The following is a 6,537-nucleotide window of genomic DNA, read 5'->3' as shown; positions in this document are numbered from 1 at the left end:
TGAGTGATTGCCTTTGCATCAGTTGGGATCCTTTTTCCCCATTCACTTATTAAACTGCCTTCATCTTGACCCATGAGTTTTTCTCACTTTTGGCTTTCCAGCTCTCTCCCCCGTCTCTCTGGGGGAAAGTGAGTGAGCAACTGGGTGGAGGCTGAGCTGCCACCAGCTGGCCTCGACCCATCCCAGCAGCTCACCAATGTCCAGCTCATCCTAGTCTGTGACTACCCATGTTTTTCTCAACAATCCTGACAGGAACCCTCTGGCTTCCTTTGCAGAAGGGCTGAGCACTGCCTCCTGACATGGAAGTCAATGGGATGTAGCCTTCAAGCTTGTGCATGACTGTAGCTGGATTGTTGGTCTCCAATCAGCAGCACGTCCTCATGTCCCAATCACCCACACATGGGGTTTCACCCAGAGCCTGCCAGGGTTGCTATTTGTAGGTTTCACATGCATGGCAAGTTGGGACAGAAAGGTCAGAGGCAGCACTGTGTTTAGCTGAGCCTTGTGGTGTTGTCCCTAGGACTTTTAGTCAGGTTTGGAAAGTGGGAAGTGGAAGGTGCCCTCAGGTGTATAGTGTAAACATCGACAACATTGGGTACCTCGAGAAATCATTGCACTGCAAGTGACTCACTTCTTAGGAGAGAATAAATTTAATCTTACTCTGGCTCAGTCCTATAAAATGGAGGTATTAATACTCCTTATTGCTTGCAATGTTTAAGATTTGTGAAATGCTATCCTGATGACAGACACAGAGGAAATCAATAACTTTATTTTCAGAGAAGAGCAGTGGATGGGCCTATAGGAACAATGAAGGAAAGAAAAAATTTGAATGGCTGTTCCCTAAATGAGTTCAGTCCCTCCTCTGTACCAAATAAATTACCAGAGAAAAAAATTAATACCCCATTATAAACTAGTATCCATATTGATACCTTTTGTCAGTAGGAATATATGTCTTGTCAGTAATTCCAAACACAGACAAGTAAATTGAAGTCCCATGGGAAATCTTTCTCCTGGCATTTCCTATCTTGTGAGTGCTCGATTTCACCAGTAATGTTTTTTGATCACAACTGTTTCTGCGTGCCTGACAAAATGAAAAAGCCATAGTATCTCTTCATAGCCTTCATTGGTATTTCCAGTGAATATCTCACGCTCTGTAATCTACCTAAAAGAAGACAGAAACAGAACATCAGTTGCATCAGAAGCAACTGTTGCTAATATGGTCTCAGAAGCAATGTACAAGGAACTATTTATTACTACCTATCTTTTGGTACATTTGTTCTTTTTGAAGTCCATTTGCTGTAAAAAAAAAAGATCCATGTAAACCTGGCAAATGCTACTAAAAATACTAATCAGAGTGGCCATCTTTTATTTTCAGTACGTCCCAAAAAGCAAAACTTCAAAGGTTCAAAATTCTCCATAAATATTAATTCACATAATTTACAGATGTGTTCTACATAGTGTGCAAAATACTTTACAATTGCAGTCATGATGTTCCCTGATTTTCAAAAGGGGTTTTTTTGTACTTTTTGGGCCAAAGTCAGAGCTGAAGAGTTGTAATTTAATATTCCCCTGGACCTACTTACACCCACTTGTTGAAGCGTCAGGGAGTCCTAATGGGTGGAACTCACGGGCCGAGGAGCCAAAATACATTGCAATAATGTTAACTTAATATAGGGAGGATTCACTGTATTTTTATTTGCTTTTCTTGCTATGATCCTCTCCTGGGACCAAGCAATATACAAGCTACACTCAGTCCCTGTTTGACTCTGAGGTCTGCACTGCCAGGCATACACATGTGGTATTCCAGTACTTGAAGGGACCCTACGAGAAAGATGGAGAGGGACTTTTTACAGGAGCACACAGTGACAGGGCTAGGAGGAATGGGTTCTAACTGAAAGACAATAGGTTAGATTACATATTAGGAAATAATTCTTTACTGTGAGGGTGATGAGGTGCTGCAACAGATTTCCCAGAGATATTGTGGATATCCCATCCCTGGAAGTGTTTAAGGCAATGTTTAATGGAGCTCTGAGCAACCTGGTCCAGTGGAAGATGTCCTTGTCCACAGCAGGGGAGTGGAACTAGATGATCTGGAAGTTCCTTCCAACCCAGGCCTTTCTATGAATGTATGATTGTATCCTGCAATTGGACTTACCATGTGAGTCTCTACTGACATAACCAGCGAATGTGGGGAGTGGACACAGCTGAACCACGCTGTGTTGGTGTCTGTAAGTTGTTTGCACCAGCTTCCCCTCCCTCTAGGGCCAGGTGCCCTTACAGAGACAGCTCCATGCACCACTTTACCTCTGGGAGAAGTTGCACAGCCAGGCTGGAGCATGCAGAACACACCCAGCTGAACCCCAGATGTGCGGCATGTAAGGACAGCAGACTGATCCTCCTCTGGGCTGACACAGCCCAGTTCTGGGTTCCTGCTGGCTTGCTCCCACCAACGATAGCCATAAGCTGAATGTCACTGGCATTTGAACAGTCTCAAAACATGGAGAGATCTTTGGTGCTTTCTGTCAACATACATCAAACTCTGGCCAGTACCATTTTGATCCACTCCAGCTGAAGAGCTGACCTAGTTAGACCTCAGGCTATAAGAATCTATTCTTGAGGCAATTAGAATTATTTTTCTGTGTGTTGAAAGAAACACATACTATGAGCACAAGTAAAGTAAAATGTCATAAGTAATGTATAAAAATCTGCTTCTGCAAGGATTCTAATAAAATTGGCACTAATTATTTGGTCTTGGTTTTACTGTCTTCAACATTTAAGCACTCTAGCAGTAATGGAATTACTTTTCATTATGGAAATTTTGGAGTACAAATGTCAAATATTTCACTGGTTTAGATATTCAGCAGATACAACAGCTACAATTGTTTTAGGCAATTTTGACAAAAAAAATTGTGCAAGGAAATCAGTCTGTAAATTGCCGGAATAAAATTTCACAAACTTTCTGAACTGCAAACAATCTGTCTTCATTCAAAATATGAAAAAGACCACAATGATGTGTTTTACCAAATATCAAAAACATGAAACTATGGTCCCTCAATCTCATCAGCAGATGATCGTATTAGCTGTACTTTTACTTGCATTCCAGCATTTTGCTTTTATTTAAATTTAGTGGAGTGTGACTGTCCAGTCTATTCTAGAGCTGTCTTCCTTTTTTCCTTCCAAGATAAAAAGGTCACAGCAACTGAAAGACGAGAGAACTGGCACATGAGCCTTTGCATGGTCAACATCCAAACCGTGGCTAGAACAAGTCTGTGTCTCTGAGTAATTCTGGCATACTGAAAAGACAACCAGGTGTTTTGCTGCTTTCAGAATCCCCCTCAGTCTCACAGTTGATTGGAAAATAGGAAAGGAAAAACAAAACCCAACCTCACTTGCCAGGGATAAGTCTAGATAACTAAATACTTTCAAATTATGATGCTAATTACCCAGATTAAGAAAAGGCTCATCTGCAGATTTAATAAAATTATTAGCAAATAACTTCACCATTTGTTCAGGATCATTTACAAACTCATTACCCAGATCCAAGGATAATGTCTTCACTCTGGGCACTGCTCCAAAATGGTCATTAACAACAATATGAAATTGTTGTGCAGAAAAAGATTTATCATTAAAATATGTTATAATACTCAACTCTTACTTTTCAATTGCACATTTTGTATGGAACCCAAATGGTACTTACTTCAGACAAATGATCTTCCACATATGGTTCCCGTGTCACATGCAGTTCTCCTCAGTGATGCAATTATTTTTTTCAGACATTTTTAAATTTACTTTCTGCCCTTTGTATTTCAAGGGGGTTCAGGCTATGGAAAAGCTGCCAATCAAAAGAGAACACCACACATGCCTCCATGTGCAAGGACCAAGGCTTGTAGGAGATACTCCAAGACTTCCAAATAGAACAAAATTTGTAGGTTAGACTCTGGGAATGAGCCAAGTGAGAGTAATGGTCCATTATGAAGTGGAAACAAGGTGAGCAAGAACTGAGCACATTACCTTGGGTTTAAATAGATTTAGCACAGCCTGCACATAAACACTGACATCCTTCTTTTTTGGATTACTGCTGAATTTGAACACATTTTGCAGAGTAAAAGTGAGTGAGACCCATTATAAACAAACATCCTTGATATTCAAGAGGAGACTGTAGCAAGGAAAAAATAAAAAACACACATGTGGTTGGTAAGTGTTTAAAGTCACACCATGCCACAGCAACTGCAAAGCACACACTTGGGTACCTTATTCCAGCATTTGATGAATAAATTGCAATAGTTCCATATAAACAAGCCATGTTAAGGCAATATGCAACATTTCCAAAGAAGGATGGTTTGTTTAGATCCTTTAGTCCTTTTCTGAGTCTGAATCTGGTTGCAACATGGGATCGCTTTGTGACAGGCAGCCCGTTGTGGTAGTAAGCTGCTATTATATAATTATTGTTGGATGAAAAAACAGGCCTCATAATTTATGTCCTGAACTAGCGTAACAAAGAAGCCCCTAAAATGAAACATTTCTGTGAAATTAGTTTCCCTAGAATGTGGTCTAAAGTTTCCTAAAAATAAAAGAATATGAAAATATACTTGAAACTTTTTCTGAGAAGATCTGTGGTTTTCTGCAGAAAGGCCAAGTCACTATGTTTGGCAGATTTCACCATAGATTTAAATTAAACTTGAAAACTATGGAAGAGTGTATAAAAAGCTATGGTTTGTGAAGGCCTGTGACTGGGCAACACAGTATTATGTTTCTTAGATAATACAAACCTGTATTATGTAGTATACTGCACCCTAAATATGTGGGCATTCAGCTGAACATATACAAAAATGTGTATGCTCCATAATGTCAATTACCACTGATACTCGTTAAGTGTGCTTGATCAATTACCCCATCTCCATGATCCACCAACAATCTGTCTTGCCCTTCGATAATCCCAGGATTGCTAAGGGTGTCGATGGTGTCTAACACCTACACCTTCCTCTGGTGGACAGACATGGACTGGTGGGAAGGAAAGAAGAATGCTCCCTTCAAAAACTAAAACATAAAATACTTGGGTTTAAATGCAAAATTTGACATATGAAACAATTCACGAGATTCCTGCATTTCTTTATTAACACAAGATTTTTTATAGCAATATTAGCAGAAGCTCATCAGCCATTTAAATTAACATATTTTTACATATACTTTCTTACACATTCCTAACATATGTATAAGAATTCCAGTGTGGAATGCAACTTACATGATTAAAAGCCAATATAGAAGCTTACTCTAGAAATATGAAGTATCCTACCGTGTTCACAAATTAATAAATATTTTCAAGTCACAAGAATGAAGGTAGACCCCAGGCCTAATGAATCAATCATAAGTTTTATATGAATTCAAAATACTAACGATTTTTCTTTCAATTAATAAGAAACATATTTTCCTCAGATGCAGTAATTCACTCATCAGGCTCTGCAATTTTGGTGGCTATCCTGCAGTTGATTAAGGTTACTGTAAAAAAATTAGAAAAGTGTGATCATTTACTGCTTTTGAGGAATTTTCTGAATTCCTGCACAGTCCTGCTCTTCGCACATCACCTGATGACACAGGTTTAAGGCGATATTCTTCTTCCCTCATCTTTTTTTAAAGCCTTCTTTCTACATTGTGTTTCCAAACAGAAGTACCTTCCTTTGGAGAAACATACTCATGGGCTTTGGATCAGAGTTTCGATGGCTTCTCATTTTGAAACAGAATTTTATTTATTCTTTAAAATAAAATTTTTAAATTAACTTAGGAGCCTGCCACCATCAAGTGAGCATGAGTGTGTCTCAAAAACACTGTGGTCCCAATCCAACACAACACTTTAGGGACCCCGTAATTACTTGATGACTGTATTCAGATTTAAGTGTTGTACTCATGATTTTCCAGTCAACTGCTAGAGTGTAAACTAAAAGCTGAGTCAAGTCTCTCTGATATCTGAGCCCTGCTTTAAATCACCAAATGGCTACTGCAGCTGGTATTCCAATATTTTTATCAGTCCCAGACTAAAGGTACTGCCTCCAAGGCAGTGAAACATGCTCAAGCTGATGTCAACTCAAGAAATCAGACCAACTGAAGGAATTCAGATTTCTGAATCTGTTCTTTCATTTTTCCTGTAGAATGATAAATTTCCATGGATTTAATCCTCCATTTCTTGCTGATATGAGGTCATACTTGATAGGTTTGCAATGCTTTTTGACCTAGTGTTAAATTAATGCTGTGAGCCTGAGCTTTCTGGTACTGTGGTCCTTAATGGAGCTACAGACCCTCTGAAAAGACCATGTAATACAGTTTCTTTGGGCATCCCTATATTCAACAGGCTGTGATACCTCTAACTGCAAAGGCAAAATTGTGTGCATCTTCACACTGCATCAAGAAGGAATCTGGTGCCTCCACTACTGTGCTCATCCCCAGAAAGAACTGGTGCACATTGCACCTGCCCTGCCTCATCAGCACTGATGTTAACACTCAAAGCTGGATCATAAACATTTATCGCCGTCTTCAATTGCCTAA

The sequence above is a fragment of the Prinia subflava genome, chromosome 1, assembly GCF_021018805.1.
Source record: "Prinia subflava isolate CZ2003 ecotype Zambia chromosome 1, Cam_Psub_1.2, whole genome shotgun sequence".
NCBI lineage: Eukaryota > Metazoa > Chordata > Aves > Passeriformes > Cisticolidae > Prinia > Prinia subflava.
This window is presented reverse-complemented; position numbering follows the sequence as displayed.